The sequence below is a fragment of the Mus musculus genome, chromosome 18 (assembly GCF_000001635.26).
Source record: "Mus musculus strain C57BL/6J chromosome 18, GRCm38.p6 C57BL/6J".
Lineage (NCBI taxonomy): Eukaryota > Metazoa > Chordata > Mammalia > Rodentia > Muridae > Mus > Mus musculus.
The window spans coordinates 26020650-26041992 of record NC_000084.6 but is presented as its reverse complement, the minus strand read 5'-3'; the positions used below and the strand labels follow the sequence as shown (position 1 = coordinate 26041992).

At 40.3% G+C, this 21343-nt stretch overlaps 1 long non-coding RNA gene across 20 annotated transcripts in view; it reads right to left on the bottom strand.

Moving 5' to 3' along the window:
• Window positions 1–21343, bottom strand: part of Gm33228 — a 395277-nt gene that overhangs the window by 174563 nt on the left and 199371 nt on the right. For 16 of the 20 annotated variants that reach the window (XR_877236.3, XR_003952589.1, XR_877240.3 and 13 more), the window contains 2 exons: window positions 19277–19491; window positions 3328–3483 (listed from right to left, as the gene is read on the bottom strand). This is a non-coding gene — a long non-coding RNA (predicted gene, 33228). The remainder of the gene's footprint in view (window positions 1–3327; window positions 3484–19276; window positions 19492–21343) is intronic. The other 4 variants (XR_877241.2, XR_877242.2, XR_877244.2 and 1 more) reach the window with 2 other exon arrangements.

Genomic DNA, 21343 nt, shown 5'->3' with positions numbered 1-21343 from the left:
TTTGCTAGGCCCCGGCATAGTCTCACAAGAGACAGCTACATCTGGGTCCTTTCGATAAAATCTTGCTAGTGTATGCAATGGTGTCAGCGTTTGGATGCTGATTATGGGGTGGATGCCTGGATATGGCAGTCTCTACATGGTCCATCCTTTCATCTCAGCTCCAAACTTTGTCTCTGTAACTCCTTCCAAGGGTGTTTTGTTCCCACTTCTAAGGAGGGGCATAGTGTCCACACTTCAGTCTTCATTTTTCTTGAATTTCATGTGTTTAGGAAATTGTATCTTATATCTTGGGTATCCTAGGTTTTGGGCTAATATCCACTTATCAGTGAGTACATATTGTGTGAGTTCCTTTGTGAATGTGTTACCTCACTCAGGATGATGCCCTCCAGGTCCATCCATTTGGCTAGGAATTTCATAAATTCATTCTTTTTAATAGCTGAGTAGTACTCCATTGTGTAGATGTACCACATTTTCTGTATCCATTCCTCTGTTGAGGGGCATCTGGGTTCTTTCCAGCTTCTGGCTATTATAAATAAGGCTGCTATGAACATAGTGGAGCATGTGTCCTTCTTACCAGTTGGGGCATCTTCTGGATATATGCCCAGGAGAGGTATTGCTGGATCCTCCGGTAGAACTATGTCCAATTTTCTGAGGAACCGCCAGACTGATTTCCAGAGTGGTTGTACAAGCCTGCAATCCCACCAACAATGGAGGAGTGTTCCTCTTTCTCCACATCCACGACAGCATCTGCTGTCACCTGAATTTTTGATCTTAGCCATTCTGACTGGTGTGAGGTGGAATCTCAGGGTTGTTTTGATATGTGTAATTCTAACAAAATAATGCTTAACTTCAAAACAGAAATTCTGAGAGGCTGGAGAGATGGCTCAGAGGCTAAAGTGTTTGCCACAAAAGCATAAGACCCTCAGTTCAAATCCTTAGAAGCCACTTAAAGCCACACAGGACAGCAAACGTCTGTAAGCCCACGTGATCCTAAGATGAGATGGTAGGTAGACAAGAGTATGCCCTGAATTTACATATCTGCTAGGCTGTTCTACACAAATACGAGATTCTATCTTAAACAAGATGGAAGGCAAGAACTAATACTGAAGGTCATCTAACCTCCACATACATGCGCTGGCAGGCTCTCTCTCTCTCTCTGTCTCTCTGTCTCTGTCTCTCTCTCTGTCTCTCTCTTTCTCTCTGTCTCTCTGTCTGTCTGTCTGTCTCTCTCTCTATACACACACACACACACACACACACACACACACACACACATTTCTGTCTCTGTCTCTCTCATACACAGAGAGAGAAAGAGAGAGGGAGGGGGAATATTGGCAAATGCTATGATATGAATGACCCATAAGAAAAGTATGCTGTGAAATTAGGTAATCACAAAGACAGTGTGTCTCCACTTATATGAAGTCCCCAGAGGGATGAAATTCTTATGGTGAAAAGGAAAAATGATAGTTGCAGAGGCCACAGAAAGAAGACTCAAAAGAGTTAACATGTATAGCTTCAGCTTAGGGAAATGTAAAAGTTCTACAGCAGGGTTGCAGAACAATGTGAACAGCAGACGACTGAAATACATACTCAAAACGATGAAAATGGCAAATGTTATATTCAATATATCTTAAACACAATTTTAAATTCAACTGGAAAGCAAAAACTGCTTCTGACCAAGCTCCCAACCCTGCATGTTCAGACACCCATGTGGGAGACAGGCAGCTAAACACAGATCCCTGTTGAGCATATACAGAGGTCTGGGATTCATAGGCCATCGTTCTCTCAGGAAGCAGCACATGAAAACACACCCAAGCTGATTAAAGTTTCTCTCTGTCTTATGCAACTGTATCTGAATACCCAAGAGCAAAAATGTGTTTTCTCATGGCTCTGAAGCCTGGTAAGTCTAACATCAAGGCATTAGTGAATTTATTGCTAATAGGTTATTATCTCTACCTCCAAGATGGTGCTTTGAATTTGTGTTCTCCTGAGAGGAGGAACTAAAAGTTGTGTCCTCACATGGTATAAGGCATGAACTCCCTCTGTTAAGTCCTAATCCCGCCGATGACATTAAAGGGATGCCTCTTAATTGTCCCATTTTGCGCTGGTGTCACATTCACAGCAACTGAACAGGTGGAGCACATTTGAGCTACAGTGCTGTGTGTGGTCCCAGGAGCCCATTCTTTATTCTTAGAGCTACTATGGGTCAGAGGAGAAAATCAAGTGCAGATCATAAGCCTGGAGCAGGTGTTCACAGAAGTAACTGACTTCAACTCTGCCTCAGGATGAATCTTCTCATCCCCTTTCCCTCTAGAACTTGACCCTACATTTTGCCCACTGCCTAATCTCCCAGTTTGAATTTGCAGGGGATCTCTATGGAGTCCCAGCTCCTTTCAATAACCCTCACACACCAGGTTTCCAGCCTACTCAAACACCTTTCACTGTGTTTCCGATTAAAATGAAATGCATCTGGGGTTGGAGGGATGGCCTAGCCCCTATGTAAAAATTCTGGTCTGGGCTTGGCACTGAGTATTTATAATCCTAAAACTATAAAGGTGGAGAAAAGATAGAGCCCTGGAGATTATAGGCCAGGAAGTCTAGTTTAATTAGTGGCCTTTTGGCCAATGAGAGACTCTATCTCATGGAAGGTGGGTAACATGGTCATCCTCTGGTCTGAACATACACCTAAACACACACACACACAGAGAGAAAGAGAGAGGGGAGAGAGAGAGAGAGAGAGAGAGAGAGAGAGAGAGAGAGAGAGAGAGAGAGAGAGAGAGAGAGACCTTATTGCTCAGCTTTAAATAGCAATACCTACTTCACATGTCAGCTCCTTTGAGCTAGGAAAGACAGGTCTGTGGACAGATGTGCTGCTCACCCACATATACACTGCACCCAGAGTGGTGACTCCAAACCCAAGCAACCCAAGAGTGAGCTCTGGGTACAGGCAACTGATTCCTCCAAAATAAAGATACCAAAGAGCCCTTGAACCCTGGTCTAAGCATAAGCCAGTGGCAGATCATGCCACCTTTTGTTCATGGTGTCAGCATAGCTGGGATGCTGAGGAGTGTGCTGATAGGCCAGGATGTATGTGCTCTATCCCTGTGATCTGCCTCTAGAGGCCTGCATGCTTTTAAGATGGGGATGTTGACCTCATGGAATCTTAGAAACTAGTTAGTCTAAGTTCGGTCATTTGGGGATTTTTGATGGTTTTAATTAGGTGTGAGTGTGTGTATGTGTATGTGTGTGTGTGTGTGTGTGTGTTCAGACCAGCAAATAACAGTCACATGTGTGTACAGATGTATGCATATGTATTTGTGTGCATACCTGTAGAAGCCATAAGCCAACATTTGATGTAGTTCCTCAGGTACCATCTGCCTTTTTAGAGTCTCACTGGGGCATGGACCTTGCTGACAAGGCAGTGCCAGGAATCTACCTGCCTCTGCTTCCCAGCACTGAGATGACAAGCGAGCTCCACTGGGCCTTAGAAACAAACAAACAAATAAACAAGAAACCTAGTCACATGACTGCTGGGATGACACCAGACCCTCACGCTCACAGAGCAGGCACTTGGCTAATTGAACCTTAAGCACAGTCTCCTTCAAGAGCTGTACCAGAATTCCTAGACAGCAGCACTTGTCAGCCTGGCAGAGTCCTCATTCCCCCTGGCAAAGAGTACTGTCTGGGTACCCCTGCTACTGCCCTTGCTAAAAAAAGGACATCCAGGAATTCAGAGCCTGGTTGTGTCATTTTAGAAAGAACAAAAAATAGAAAAAAAAAAGACAAAAAACAAAAAGGCTGAACACACAAGCCCAAAGAAACCCCTTCCTGAAAACCATTCTCTTCCAAATGCCGAGTGTATGGAGGTCAAACACTTTCTTCCCCAAGAGAGTTTGCTACAGGCCTGGCTGCTTCACAATTTAGGGGAGCTGTAACCCAAGAAAATCTACAGGATGAGAACATCTCTAGGATTTTCCTCAAGACATTTTCCAAAAATTGTGATCCCTGTATCCAGAAGAGTGGAATCCAGAAAACCCTGGCTATCATGTCCCTCTTACCAGGCTAGGCATCATTAATGAAGTTTTATAAATGTGCTGGGCCTCAATAAAACAGACTTAGTCCATGTCTATCATGAGGAGATAAACTTAGTACATTATTAAGGAAACACACCCTATGAAGGACTTAGGAATAAGTAACAAATCCCACAAACAAAAACACTTTTCACTTTCTACCACACCTGTTATCTTTCCCTGAGGTCCCCTGTATGTCTGTTGGGGGGAAGGGGGTAGTGAAGAGTGGCTTGTGGCATTTGGCAGGGATTTACACCTTGCATAAATCCACCCACCTTGACATTTTCAAAGCCTGGCTCAGGGAAAAATGTCCCTTTTCTCTAAAGCATTAAGTGAACACGTGCATGGTTATCATCTATCTAAAAAAAAAAATGGGGAAAGAGAGGGAGGGAAAAGAAATGCAGCTGAACCGACACGAGAAACTCACCATTTTATTCTGCACAATTGAACTTCATTAATCATAGAAAATCAGAGATGGAAAAGACCTATTAGGTCACCCCATCTATCCCTCGGAAAGCATTAAAAGCTTTCAAATGAGACAGAAATCGGAGGTCCTGATTGCTGATGGTCATTAAAGATGGTTTTCGTGAAGAAAAATGTTAACCTTCGCGTCCCTGACAAATTACACTCTGGGTGGTTATGGCTGCCTTTGCCAGAGTGCCCCAGTTCCGGGGTTGGAGGTCACCGCCCCTTAGCATGAGTGCTACTAAGTGGCTTCATCAGGGGCCCCTCTTCAATAACCACCACTTTCTGATGGAAGGGGGCCTTGTCGGAGAGGAGCTTGGCCAACTTCCAGGCTCTGCCCCTGCTTTCTCTGCAGAAGAGAAGTGTGCCATTTCCCCTTCCCAGACACTTTTACTTTCAAGTCCCACCTTTTCCCAGGGAGCCTTCCTGCTTCTGGTCCTCTCCACCTGTGCCCAGTCCTTCTCTGCACACACACTTGGCTCCCTTTGTTGAGCAAAACATCCACAAATTCTGGGCCGCCCCCAGAGCATCCTTGCCTCACAAGTACAGTGCCTGTCAGAATCGCTCAGACTTCTTTTCCCCGTCTGCTGCATGATGCTGTATTTTTCCAATTCATGATGCTCTCGTGGGACAGGAGCTCATACGAGAAGAGGAGTTCATAAGAGAAGGTGTGTGGCTCTGCTCTGCCCATTATAAGAGCCAAACATTCTGTGAAACTAGGAATGAACCCATGATAGACAGGCATCTAGATGGGTCTGTGAACTCTAGGAGGGAGGAGCTTTCTCTTGCCCTAATGTCTCTAAGGTGGATTGTAATTCAATCCCAAACTGTTGCAGCCACTCTAGTGCTGGGAAACAGCTCAGCCCATCAGAGTGGAACATGGTCAACCAATCCTGCTCTTCTCAATCTTATCTCAATTACATTCCCAGTAACTTTCTCTAAACTGCTCGAGCAAGGTTTTTCTCCCTAGCAACGTGGCCACTAAACATCCACCAGGTACTGCCTCACTGCTCCGCCTCAGGCATAATTGGTTCCTGAGATGAACCACAGCATCAACGGAACAGAACACCATGCTTTCTGCTGCCTTTTGGGCCTGCAGCCCCAGCTTTATCTGGCTAGCTTTACAGAAGAGTTCATTGTGCTGTGTCCTTTTGCAACACGACCTTGCCTTTTCTTCCCTACACATAACCCCCCTCCCAAGTATAGGTTATAATGTCTGGATTGGCTTAAGTGCTCTACCCAAAAGGTCACTCTTAGTCTCTCCTTCCCCAGGACATCTTGTTCTGAAGATTTTGGTGAAGGGCTATGCATTTTACATATGACATGTGATTTTACTCACAGCAACCGAAGACTGGTTTTGATTTGGTTATGTACATGAGGATTTTTTGTCAACATACATGTTGGTATGCCACATGCATGCATAGTGCCCATAGACGTCAGGAGAAGGTAACTGATACCCCAAAACTGATGTTACAGAGAGTTGTGGGCTGCCATGCAGGTCCTGGGAATCAAACCCTAGACTTCTGCAAGAGCAGCAAGTGTTCTTGTTTAACTGTGGAACCGCAAGACATATTTCTCTGCTGTTTCCCTGTTATATTTTGTTGTTGTGGCCATCAAGCAGGCCCTGTTTGGATGAATGAGCTTCAGAGCTGTCCTTGTTTGTTTGTTTGCTTGCTTGCTTGTTTGAAACTTGGGAGAACAAAGAGTCAGTTCTGCTTATAACTCCACGTTATAGTCCATCATTTAGGGAAAGTCATAGAGGCAAGTGTTTGTGATAGCTGGTTACATCATAGTCACAGCCAGGAGCAGAAGGTGGCAGTTGTACCCATGCTGCCTCCTGGCTTGTGCTTTCATCTACTGTTCTTCTACCATTTATAGCTGTGGGCACTGCCTAGGGAATGGTGCTCTTCAAACTGGGCTGAGTTTTCCTATGTCAATTGACAATCAAGGCAGCCTGCCACAGACATGCCCACAAGCCAACCTTATCTAAATAGTTTCTCAGCTGAGGCTCTCTACCCAGATGATTCTATGTTGTGGCAAACTAGCATTTAAAATACTAGCCACCACAAGGTCCAAGAAGAGACCTTGGCAAGGAGAACTCTTAATGAAAGCAAAAGAGGCAAGTTACACCAACAGACCCTCTACCCAAAGGCATGTGAGAAAAGATACTTGTTTTAGGGACACATAATAACTTACTGATGCTAAGACTTCAGATAAAACCCATAATACTAATTCTTTCACCATATCACCCTATTTCAGTGTTATAGTGTCATACCCTCCAGAAGGTCTTCAACCTTCCTGATGTTGTGACTCTTTAATCCAGTTTTTAGTATAGTGGTGAAACCCAACATAAAATTATTTCAATGCTACTTCAGAACTATAATTTTCTACTGCTATGAATTGTCATGTCAATATCTGACATTCAGGAGATCTGATATGTAATCCCCAAAAAAGTCATGACCCACAGGTTCAGAACCACTCTTCAAGTGTGTCTTTGTGTGTGGTTATGCTTAAAGACTTATCAAACCTCAATACAGTCAAGCTCAACCAGGTACAGCTCACCTAATAATACATATTTTGTTTTAAGTTTGAAAGATAACACAAGACAATGGGCAGGTGATTGGGGTTCACATTATAGAAGTAAGCAGCTACAGAGAGTTGGAACAGGAAGCTGATAATAGGTAAATGAAGGGAGACATCTCTGTCCTGTAACATATACCAAGTGAAAGAGTGAGATGTCAGGGGACCCAGACATAGACTGGAGAAAGACTTGAACCACTTCTCCCAGCTGTAATGACTTCAGGCTGGCTGTAGGAAGTAATTGGTATGGCTGAACCCAGTAGAAGGGCCCAGGCCAGGAAATAAAGAAGTCAGTCAGTTATAACTCCTCTGGAAAAGGATTTTACAAAGAAATATAATATGAATTTCAAATAGTAATGCATACAATAGTTAGAATGTGGGAGTTCCATATATTATAATAATAAATTATTTTGATAATCTTAATTATCCTTAGTGAAACACATGATTTATATTTAATTGCTTTACTGTAATGAAATAAAGTGATTGTAGCTGTAATTGTTACATATAATGTGGAATTCACATTATAAACTAAAACATTTCTATTATAATAAACAAATGCATGATTTAGTTAACAACTGTACATTGCAGATGTTTGAGCTGGGAAGTCTTAGAGTCTTTTCTTTGCTTTCAGGTTGATTTAAGTTTTTTTCAGATAATGGAATATTTTCTAAGATTCTGTATACTCAGTCTCCAAGACTAGAAGCTCACAATCCCCACCTTGGTGACAGGTAGGTGAATTATTAGAAAGGACCCATCATTCACTAGAAAGTGTCAATGGAATGAAATCTAATGTTCATCCTTTTACTTTGTTTTTCTTTGTGAGCAAATTGTCTTATTATGTAGCCTGAGATATCCTCAGTGTTATAATTCTCCTGGAGTAGTCTCCCAAGTGTTGACACCAGAAGAATCAAATGAAAAAGTCCCCCCTTCCATCTGTGCTCTGGAGTAAGGCTGTCCCACAGCCCACCTTACCCAAATCCCATCAGGAGAGAGCTGGTCTCCAGGAATGTTCTCACTCCTAAGCCCAGAGGTCAGATCATCAATTTTGTTCCAATAACTTCCCAAAGAGGGACCCCACTCAGAGCACACAGGGCACAGGAACAGCTGGGGACCTGGGGACAGGATCCTTCCAGTCTCCATCGGATAAGGGTGCCCTCCATAACCAAATCCCTCACAGGAGAGAGCTGGTCTCCTTAAGAGTACTGACAAACCTAAGATCACAGGCTCACAGGCCCAAAGGAGGGACAAGCTCCAGTCAGAAACAGCAAGACCAACAACCAGAGGTAACCAGATAGTAGCAGGCAAGTGCAAGAAACTAAGCAACAGAAACCAAGGCTATGCGGTATCATCAAAACCCAATTCTCCCACCATAGCAAGTCCTAGATGCCCCAACACAACAGAAAAGCAAGATTCAGATTTTAAATCACATCTGATGATAATGATGATGGAGGACTTTAAGAAGAACATAAATAACTCCCTTAAAGAAATACAGGAGAACACAAGTAAACAGGTAGAAGCCCTTAAAGAGGAAACACGAAAATCCCTTAAAGAATTAGTGGAAAATACAACCAAATAGGTGAAGGAATTGAACAAAACCATCCAGGATCTAAAAATGGAGATAGAAATAAGAAATCACAAAGGGAGACAATCCTGGAGATAGAAAACCTAGGAAAGAGATTAGAAGTCATAGATGCAAGTATCACCAAAAGAATACAAGAGATAGAAGAGAGAATCTTAGGGGCAGAAGATACCATAGAAAACAAGGACACAAGAGTAAAAGGAAATGTGAAATGCAAAAAGCTCCTAACACAAAACATTCAGCAAATTCAGGACACAATGAGAAGACCAAACCTAAGGATAATAAGTAGAGATAGATAATAGAAGAGAGTGAAGATTCCCAAGATAAAGGGCCAGTAAATATCCTCAACACACTTATACAAGAAAGCTTCCTACCCTAAAGAAAGAGATGACCGTGAACATATAAGAAGCCTACATATCTCCAAATAGACTATACCCGAAAAGAAATTCCTCCTGTCACATAGTAGTCAATACACCAAATGCACCAAACAAACAAAGAATAGCAAAAGCAATGAGGGAAAAAGATTAAGTAACATATAAAAGTAGACCTATCAGAATTACACCAGGATACTCTCCAGAAACTAGAAAAGCTAGAAGATCCTAGACAGATATCATACAGACTCTAAGAGAACACAAATGCCAGCCCAGGCTACTATACACAGCAAATTCTCAATTACCATGAGTGGAGAAACCAAGATATACCACGACAAAAACAAATTCACACAATATCTTTCCACAATCCAGCCTTACAATGATAATAGATGGAAAACCCCAACATAAGTAGGGAAACTATACCCTAGAAAAAGCAAGAAAGTAACCTTCTTTCAACAAACCCAAAAGAAAATAGCCACACACACATAATCCCATCTCTAACAACAAAACTAACAAGAAGCAGCAATTACTTTTCCTTAATATCTCTTAACAGCAATGGATTCAATTCCCCTAATAAAAAGACATAGACTAAAAGACTGGATATGTAAACAGGACTCAAAACTTTGCTGCATACAGGAAATGCACATCAGTGACAAAGACGGACACTACCTCAGAGTAAAGGGCTGGAAAAAAAATTCCAAGCAAATGATCACAAGAAACAAACTGGAGTAGTCATTCTAATATTGAATAAAATCAACTTTCACCAAAAGTTATCAAAAAAGGTAAAGAAATCCATTTTCTTCTCATCAAAGGAAAAAATCTACCAAGAACTCTCCATTCTGATCATCTATGCTCCAAATGCAAGGGCACCCACATTCATAAAAGAAACTTTACTAAAGCTCAAAGCATACATTGCACCTTACACAATAATAATGGGAGACTTCAACACCCCAGTCTCACCAATGAACAGATCATGGAAACATAAACTAAACAGAGACATGTTGAAACTAATAAAAGTTATGAACAAAAAGGATTTAACAGATATCTGTAAAACATTTCATCCTAAAACAAAAGAATATACCTTCTTCTCAGCACCTCATGGTAACTTCCCCAAAATTGAGCATACAATGGGTCATAAAACAGGCCTCAACAGATACAAAAAGATTTAAATAATCCCATGCATCCTATCAGATCACCACAGACTAAGGTTGGTCTTCAATAGCAACAAAAACAACAGAAAGCCCACATACACATGGAAGCTGAACAACGCTCTACTCAATGATAACTTGGTCAAGGAAGAAATTAAGAAATTAAAAACTTTTTAAAATTTAGTGAAAATGAAAGCACAACATACACAAATTTATGGGATACAATGAAAGCAGTGGTAAGAGGAAAACTCAGCTCTGAGTACCTCCAAAAAGAAACTGAAACGAGCATACACCAGCAGCTTGACAGCACACCTGAAAGCTCTAGAACAAAAAGAAGCAAATACCCAAGAGGAGTAGACAGCAGGAAATAATCAAACTTAGGCCTGAAACCAAACAAATAGAAACAAAAGGAACTATAAAAAGAATCAACCAAGCCAGGAGCTGGTTCTTTGAGAAAAACAAGATAGAGAAACACTTTGCCAGACTAAGCAGAGGGCACAGAGACAGTATCTAAATTAACAAAATCAGAAATGAAAAGAGAGACATAACAGAAACCAAGGCAATCAAAAAACTCTTCAGATACTACTACAAAAGCCTATAGTAAACAAAAACAACAAAAAAGTCTGGATGAAATGGACAATTTTCTAGACAGATACCAAATATCAAAGTTAAATCAGGAACATATGAACCATCCAAACAGTCCCATAAGTCTTAAAGAAATAGAAGCAATCATTAAAAGTCTCCCAACCCAAAAAAAAGAAAAAAGAAAAGTCCAGAACCAGATGGGTTAAGTGTAGAATTCTATCACACCTTCAAAGAAGAACTGATACCAATACTCTTCAAACTATTCCACAAATAGAAACAGAACATTATCCCATTCATTCTATGAAGCTACAATTATATTCATACCTAAACCACACAAATATCCAACAAAGAAAGAGAACTCCATACCAATTTCCCTTATTAATATCGATGCAAAAACACACAATAAAATTCTCAAAAACCAAATCCAAGAAGACATCAAAATGATCATCCATCTTGATCAAGTAGGCTTCATCCCAGCGATGCAGGGATCATTCAATATACAGAAATCCATCAATATAATCTACTATACAAACTTAAAGGAAAAAAATGAGCATTTCATTACATGCTGACAAAGCATTTGACAAAATTCAACACCCCTTCATGATAAAAGTCTTGGAAAGATTAGGATTTCAAGGCCCATACCTAAACATAGTAAAAGCTATATACAGCAAAATCAGTAGCCAACATCAAACTAAGTGGGAAGAAACTGAAGCAATCCCACTAAAATCAGGGACTAGACAAGGCTGCCTAATCTATCCTTATCTATTCAGTATAGTACTTGAAGGTCTAGCTAAAGCAACTAGACAACCAAAGAAGGTCAAAGGGATACAAATTGGAAAGTAAGAAGTCGAAATATCACTATTTGCAGAAGATATGATAGTATACTTATGTGACCCCAAAAATTCCACCAGAAAATTCCTACAGTTGATAAACAACTTCAGCAAAGTGGCTGGATATATAATAAACTCAAACAAAGCAGTGATCTTCCTCTACTCAAAGGATAAACAGGCTGAGAAAGAAATTAGGGAAATGACACCCTTCACAGTAGTCACAAATAATATTACATACCTTGGTATTACTCTAACCAAGCAAGTGACATATCTGTATGACAAGAACTTCAAGTCTCTGAAGAAAGAAAATGAAGATCTCAGAAGATGGAAACATTTCCCATGTTCATGGATTGGCAGGATTAATATAGTAAAAATGGCCATCTTGACAAAAGCAATCTACAGATTCAATGCAATCCCCATCAAAATTCCAAAATTTCTTGAGTTAGAAAGAGCAATTTGCAAACTCATTTAGAATAACAAAAAGCCCAGGATAGCTGAAAAACTATTCTCACAATAAAAGAATTTCTGGGGGAATCAGCACCCCTATCTTCAAGCTATGCTACAGAGCAATTGTGTTACAAACTGCATGGTATTAGTAGTGACAGGCAGGTATCCAAGTGGAATTGAGTTGAAGACTCAGAGATGAACCCACACACTTTATCTTTGATAAAGGAGCTAAAACCATCCAAAAAAAAGGACAAAAGGAAAAAAGGCAGCATTTTCAACAAATGTTGCTGGTTCAACTGGCAGTCGGCATGTAGAAGAATGTGAATTGATCCATTCTTATCTCCCTGTACAAAACTCAAGTCCAAGTGGATCAAGGACTTCCACATAAAACCAGATACACTGAAACTAATAGAGAAGAAATTAGGGAAGAGCCTTGAATACATGGGCACAGGGGAAATTTTCCTGAACAAAACACCAATGGCTTATGCTCTAAGACCAAGAATCAACAAATGGGGCCTCTTAAAATTGCAAAGCTTCTGTAAGACAAAGGACACTATCAATAGGACAAAAGAGCAACCAAGAGATAGGGAAAAGATCTTTACCAACCCTACATTCGATAGAGGGCTATTTACAAATATCTCGAGAAGTTAGACCCCAGAGAATCAAATAACCCTATTAAAAATGGGGTACAGAGATAAAGAGTTCTCAACTGAGGAATACCAAATGGATGAAAAGCACCTAAAGAAATGTTCAACATCCTTAGTCAGCAGGGAAATGCAAATCAAAACAACTCTGAGAATCCATCTCACACCAGTGAGAATTGCTAAGATCAAAAACTCAGGTGACAGCAAATGCTGGCAAGGATCTGTAAAAAGAGGAACACTCCTCCATTGTTGGTGGGGTTGCAAGCTGGTACAACCACTCTGGAAATCAGTCTGGTGGACATAGTATTACCTGAAGTCCCAGCTATACCACTCCTAGTCATATACCCAAAATATTCTCCAACATATAACAAGGACACATGCTCCACTACGTTCATAGTAACCATATTTATAATAGCCAGAAGCTTGAAAGAACTCAGATGTTTTTCAGCAAAAAAAAAAAAAAAAAAAAAAAAAAAAATGGATACAGAAGATGTGGTACATTTATACAATGGAGTACTACTCTTCTATTAAAATGATGAATTCATGAAATTCTTAGCAAAATAGATGTAATTAGAAAATATCACCCTGAGTGAGGTAAACCAGTCACAAAAGAACACACATGGTATACAATCACTGATAAGTGGATATTAGCCCAACAGCTCAGAATACTCAACATACAATTCACAGACCACAAGAGGAAGGAAGACCAAAGTAAAGATTCTTTACTTCTTAGATGGGAAATCAATATACTCATGGGATATGGAGACAAAGTGTGGATCAGAGACTGAAGGAAAGGCCATCCAGAGACTGCCCTACCTGGGGGCCCATCCCATATACAGACACCAAACCCAGACACTACTGCTAGATGCCAAGAAGCGCTTGTTGACAGAAGTCTGATATATCTGTCTCTTGAGAGGCTCTGCCAGAGCCTGAAAAATTCAGAGGCGGGTCCTTGAAGCCAACCATTGAACTTAGCATGGAGTCCTCAATGGAGAAGTTAGAGAACAACAGGGAGAACAACAGTATCAATCAATCGGACCCTGCAAATCTCCCAGGAACTAAGCCATGAACCAAAGAGTGGTTCCTGGAGGGACCCATGTTTCCAGCCCCATATGTAGCCCCATATGGCTTTGTTGGATATCAATGGGAGAAGAGGCCCTTGGTCCTGGGAAGGTTTTATGCCCCAGTGTATGGGAATGCCAGGGCCAGCGCCACAGTCTCCGACCTGCAGAGACAAAAACGACACAGACACCAAGACGGGTTCACGTAGCTTCTGCAGCTTTCTTCTTACTTGCAGCTTATGCATTTTATTTATTTATTTATTTATTTATTTATTTATTTATTTATTTATTTATTTATTTTACTTAGGGCAAGGGCTATATTTATACAGTAGCGGCAACTGACCTCATCTCACTCCACACCACCTCATCCAATCAGAATCACACATGCTCCAGGCACTAGCTCAGGTTCGTCACAGATAGGCTGACAGACCCGGATCACGAGGAATAATCTAACTTGGCAGGCAGCTTACGCATGCAGTTTCACTGCGCATGTTCGGGCAAGGCAGTAAACATGTGGGTTTCACGGGGCCTGACAATGGGCCAGGGCACCATCTTGGCCCATGCGGCCACACCGGGTTCCTGAAGGATGCACCCTCATAGAAGCAGGGAAAGGAAGGATGGGATAGGGGGTTTCCAGAGTCACTGACTGGTCTCTATCAGACTTGCACTCTCTCTCTCTCTCTCTCTCTCTCTCTCTCTCTCTCTCTCTCTCCCCTCTTCCCCCCCCACATGTGTCTGTGTGTGTGAGAGTGTGTGTGTGTGTTTGTGTGTGTGTGTGTGTGTTAGCAGATTTCTCATTACTGTGACAAAATACCTAAGGCACAAAGTTTATTTAGTCTTCCAGTTTCAGTTCCTGGGTGTTCAGCCCTCTTTTTTATAGCTATAATAGCATAGGACATGACAGCGGAAACTCATGGCAGGGAGTCTTATTGACCTCACAATGGCCTATACTGTCTCCCATATCTGCTTCATTGACCTAACATCTTTCTGCTAGGTCCCATTACCTCTCAGCAGAACCAGTGGATAGTGACCAACCGTATAACACGTGGGCACTGGGGAAACACTACAGATTCAAACACTATGGATGACTGGATGACCCCTTAACACCTTATCATGGGAGTCTGGATCCTCAAAGGTCAAGTGTTCTCTGCATAACCAATGTGACTACAAAATAAACCCAAATTGTTGAGTACAGTGGGTTTAAATGTCTATCATCCCTCACACCACCAATGCTTTCTCTCAGTAGTCTTCAATTATGGGAAAATCTTAACCCTGTGGTTAGGTTTATTTTGGGAACCAGAGACATTTTCTGCCAAAGGCCAAGAGTGGCATGCTCCATTTGGATCCAGCAGTTAAGTGCAGCTGTTTTCTGAGAGTGTGCTTCCTACATGATGAAAAGATTAGCTGCCTCTCCTGAGTCAGGGTGCAAAGACAGCAAGGGAGTCAGAGGTAGTTCAGGAGATAAACTGTGGCCCTAGAATCTCAAGCTCACTTAATGTAGCTCAGGTGATGTTACAGCCAGAAGAGCCAGAAGAACACTTTCTTTACTGACATCCTCGTGGGTTCTACTACTTGAGTCTTTGACTCCAAGTTTGTTTTTGTCATTCTCAGAAGATAGATTTTATTGTAAACTATTAAGTGGACATCAACATATTATTATTAAATATGTAGTAGAACTATGTTATAAAGAAACTGATATCTTCATTTAGACATGGTGATGGAAACATAGATGAGAATAAAAGAAACAGTCATAAATGAAGGCGTCCCAAGGTTAGTAATGTTATGTTCCTTTTATGGATTGATTTAGAGGGAATTTATAGTGGGACCTCCTGTTTTCCTTATAATAAAGAGGAATTTAATTTTTAAGCCAAACCAATTTTTCCTGCTTGAATTTTCTTACATATGGCATTGCATAGGTATGGGAAGAAGCTAGTTAGTAACCGACTTAACAAATCCCTAAGTTCCTAGAAGTGAAAATTTCTTTGGGGAAAGAAAAAGAAACACAAGTTCTGTAGAGATTCAATTTTTGTATTTTTCATTGATTTTTTTTCTAAACTTTAAAAGCTTTTCTTGGTATCCATAGCTTCTAAGTGTGGATTTCCTGATGCAATGAATTTGTGTTCCTCAATACTCGGCATGCCATTCCCTGGAATTCTCATACTCCTACGATTTGCATGACAAATGATCTTACAAGTCTGTGGAGATGGTACCATGTGGCAGGCAGTAGACAGAGATCCAGCAAGAATATTAATACCCTGACTATACCACAGCTTTAAAAAACTTCTATCGATGATAGTGAAAAATCAAACAAGATAGTATCTATCACTTTTTCCAAAGGTGATCCACACGATGTGTTAGAACTGCTACGCAGACACAAGCTCAGTACTGTAGATCTATGCTGTTGTGAACAAACTTAGTCTGCCTGGATGCTCAAGGGTACATATCTGCATTCTGTATTTTCCGTCTAAAGTCATCTAAGATCAACACTTCTGAAAGTGCGTATTTAGGAGCTATTTCATTAACAGGGAAGATTTTCGCTGATCCACAGTGTCAAACATGAATCCTTGGTTCTCTCTTTTTTTTTTTTTTTTTTTTTGCAGTGAAATGACTGAGACTGCATATTTACCAATTAATAAAAAATATCCATCACCCTAAAGTTCTCCCTTCTATAATTCTTTCAGTTACAAGTGGTACTAGTATCCTTTGAAGGTAGATGAAGTACCTATGACTAGTTCTAGTTATCAAAAATTAAGCTTCTGCTGGAGTAGCCATTTTACCCAGTTTTTGCTGAAAACTTTCCCATTATATAGTCCCCAGCAAGCCAACTAACCCAAAAGATTCATCAACAAACAAGAAAAATGTACACACTGCCCACCTAGAATGTACATAAGCCAAGTCCCTACAGAACTTTTAAGTCCAAGCACTGTTATAAATGTAATGGACACTTTTTGCTCCTCATCTCTCAAGAAAAATGTCAGTATTATGTACTTGAATGACAAAATTAATTCTAAAGAAGTCACAATATATCCTGCCAATGTATGAATTCATTATTTTTCCTTAATATGCTGTGAAGTCTTACTCCACTTTATCATTGCATTCCTATTCTGGCTTTTCATTGTCATTTGTTTCTGTTTATTGTAAACTCGAAGAGCTTCAAGATTGTCTTTAGAGCTCTCTACTGCTCATCAGGAACAGCCCATACATTTTCCAATGTGACCTAAATGACATTCATCAACATACATACAACTAAATTATCTTGTAATTCCTATTCTTCAACTACATTTTCTTCATAAAAATACCCACATCATTAAATAACATTAAAATAGCCTTCAGCAACCCTAGCTGCCAGCTACTGTCTTACTTGCACACTGTCTCTTTTTATTGTTGTTCCTCCTGCCCCCTTTCTTGCTGTCAGATTGGATCTTGATAGATTCTATGTTTTAACATTCTTCATCATCCATTAAATTGTTGTTATTGAGTTTACTGGAATGAGCATATCTTCATATCTCTATAGCAGAATGTGTCGAGAACTATAAAAGGCCTAAAATGTTGTCCATCCTAAAAAATAACCATTTATCTTATTGCAGTTTTATGGGTGGTGGTAGAAAACTCATAGATAGGGACAACTTATGAATAGCATTGTAAAAGCCACAGTAACAGCCAATACTGCATTTCCTGATTTCTCTAGGCCTAGTCAAAGGGAACTAAGAGGCACTGATCAACACCACAGATTATGACATTGGAGAAGAGCTGAGCCTTGAAAGACAATTGCTTACAATGCTCAAGAAGGTCACCTGCCCTTTGTAGAAGAGATTGTATCAAGAGTGTTTATAATGCTAACATCTTTGAAAGGATCATCAAAAACGAAGAATTAGGACCTCACTTAAAAGCAGACTGGGAAGATCCGTCTTCCAACATCCTGAACATGACACAGTCACAGTTTTTATAACACTGAGTTCTTGTTACCCCTAAAACCGTCAATCTCTGTCACTGGGTTTTGAATTTCTTGACAATAGAGACAGAGTTTTGTTATTCTGGGCCTTGTATACAGTGCATGACACATAGTTGAGAAATCAAATGTATCTATTTCAAGAAAGAAAAAAAAAACCCGTCATTATGGTGTTGGTGATATGTGTGCAATGTCAAGTGTATCAATATATGTTACATACATTTAATTATGTGCATCAATTATACTTCAGTATAGCTTAAAGTAATATAGTAGCTTTCAAATTCTTCTTTCTAATTCACATTAAATTCATATTCTTCTATACTTAAATGCTTCAGGTCCTTTCTCTTCTTATTTTGCTTTATACGGTGGACACACCAAGAATTGCTTCCCCTGATATCTAAGGAAGGGTGTGTTGTCCTGGAGCTAGAGCATTCTGGAGTTCATGAAAATGATTGTGGTGTTTCATTGCCACTGTCCACTTGCTGGATCAGAATCCACCTAGGAGATACATCTTCGGTGGCTCAATAAGGATGTTTCCAGACAAGTGGAACCAAGTAAAGAAGATCCAGCTCAATATAGACAGCAACAGCTGATAGACTGGAGTCCAAGACTGAATATAAAAAGATTAAAAGTGAGAAGGAATCCATTCTAAGTCCTCATGTTATCTCCTCCCTGCCAACGGGTTATAATATGTCCAGGCAATTCATACTTCCACTACAATATTGATATCCTTGGGCTTTTGCATATTATTTTACAAGCTTCCTTGGCAATCCCTTCATTTTCTATCATTTGTTGTGTTTTCATTTAGCTTTTTTAAAAAATTTCTGTAGCTACTAAGAAAGTTAACAACTTACATTTTAAATTATGTTAATAGATAATATTTCAATTGTTTTGATAAAATAACACAGAGAAAGGGGGCATTAGATAGATATTTTTAGAAATTCTAAACCAGAAGGTTCCTTACTCCTACCATGACCAAAAGAAGAAGAGAAAAAGAATCTATAGACAATAAGAACACACACAGTATTGCCCATATCTTAGACAAACCCTCTTCCTTGTTCTTCATTTTAGTCTCTGACTCTGCAAGGCTCACTGCTCCTCTAGTTTTTAAAAGGGTAGATAAGTTTTATAGTTTTATATACATGGGATTGCCCATCATGCGTGCCTTTGGGTGACTCCACACTATGCTACGGTGCTCATGCTGCTGTGTGTGGTGAGGTGTCTTCATCTTCACTGCTGTCTAGTAGTCCTCTAAATGGACAGACTGCCATGTACCTAGCACTTGATTATTAATGGGAATTATAGTAGCTTCAGGCTTGGGAGCATTAGGACCAGTTCTACTTCTGCTTTCAGCTTCACAGTCAGAAAACCAGAAGGAGCCTTACTCTTACCATAACCAAAAGAAGAAGAGAAACAGAATGCTGCAGGATCCACAGATTCATGTTTTCTCTCGAACCCATAGGAGGTAGGAGCCTACAAGACAAAGGACTAATCTAAATCTAAGTAAACCCAAGTGTCTGTCAAAGAGAAAAGCAGCTCTTGCTCACCTGGGACAATGCTGTCAGACACTGGCAAGGACTCAGCAATAACTTTTATCAAATTGTTAAGGCCACGTGCAGAATTTTGTCAGAATAGAGATTTCTTGAAGATACTGATGTTGTAGGAATGTACAAGTGTCCTGGGTTCCTGTAGACGCACCTTACTGGTAATGATATGAAGGGTCTGGTGAAGGTCCCAAAGGAGTGTCACTTGTCATTTAGGCCTGAAAGAAGAGAAACAGCAGATACATTCTGGGGGAAGTGAAACCCCAGCCATATTCTCCTTGCCTCAAGTTCTTCATAAAAGAAGACTTTAAGATGAAAGAAAAGAGGGTATAAGAAATGTCAGCTTATTGCCTCATGGTTAATAGTTAAAAGCTATCGCGTCTGACAAACCCCAGTCTTCTAAAGGCCTATCCATACTTTGGTGCTGTTTCTGCTCTGCTCTTAGGGCTAAGCCTGGGCTGCATTAGGCAAAGTTGTCTAGCAGATCAGACTTCATTGAAAGAATATATACATGCATATATATTGAGCTGAGTAAATCCTTACTCCAAGGGCGGGGCCAGGAATATAAACTGAGTTCACTGATAGTTTAATTATTAGCTTTTTAGGATTATATGATTGTCTTGATTGCTTTAACTGAAGTAGGAAAACCCACCCCAGATGTGGGGAGGCACCTTCTAGTAACAACCCATATAAGCAAGAATGTGGGAGGAGGCTGGTCATTCTCTTCTTGCTGGCTCAGCCTGTCCTCTGGCCAGAGGTGATTTTCCCTGTGGATGCTGCCCAGGCCCTCTTGTATGATATTTAAGCATGTTTAAGCATGTTTCTAGGCTTCATATGAGGACTGAGAAACAATGGCTCACCAGAAACCCTGCAGTTTTTTTGGCAACAGTCTGAGTATGTTGAGGCACCCAGCCTCATAAACTGTGCTGGTTTCAAGTTGGCAGTCAGAAAACCAGGAGTATCATTCACAACCTCCCCAAAATAAAAATGCTGCAAGATTCACAGATTCATACAGGAGATGTGAGCCTACAAGACAAAGGACTAATCTCAAATCTAAGAAACAGAAGTGTCTATCAAAGAGAAGAGGAGCTCTTGTTCATCTGGGACAATGCTGCCAGACACTGGCAAGGACTTGGCTATAATTCTTACTGAGTTTCAGCCTCTCAGATGTGAGACAGCTGTGGTTATTATTTTCAACATGCTATGTAAGCTAACTTAAATTATTTCATATGAATATATATACATGTGTGTATGTTCACTTAGTTGGGTCTGTTCCTCTAGATAATCTTGACTACATAGCTGCAAAAGAAGAGCAGCAGCAGTAGGAAAATCTCAACACCGAAGCACAGACAGCAAGCACATTTATAAGACTGAGGTCAGACAAAAGAAAAGAGAGTGGTGATTTCCACTACAAAGCTAAGAATCATTGAACAGAGGGAACAGATTGCAGAGGGATGAGAACATGAGGAAGCCTATCTAGTTAAAAGGGGGAAGGTCTGACACTGATGGTGTGTTAGATGTTAGCAAATGAAGTCCCGGGATCTTATAGGGCTTGAGGAAGTCAAAGCAGGCAAAGCGTTTTGGTAACTGCCAACAATGAATTGAAAACTTGGCATAATACCCAGGTAGGTTTGTGCAAAGCTTCAATCCAAGGTTTTGCTAGAAGGAAAGTCTCATTCTTTTCAAGTATATAAACCACTAACCTTAGCCTCAAATATCTTATGCAAAATGTATGTCTTTCAGCAAAAATTATAAATCATATGCAAAAGATTTAAAACACACTTTAAAGAGATAGCACCACCAATAGAAGTGTATGGATGAATAGATGATAGATAGATGTGATAGGTAGATGATAGATAGATAGATAGATAGATAGATAGATAGATAGATAGATAGATAGATGATAGATAGATAATGATAGATAGTTAATGATAGATAGATAGATAGATAGATAGATAGTTAATAATAGATAGATAGATAGATAGATAGATAGATAGATAGATAGATAGATAGATAGGGTTCTGCCATGCATACATCCACAAGTGGGGGGGACAGAGAGACAAACAGACA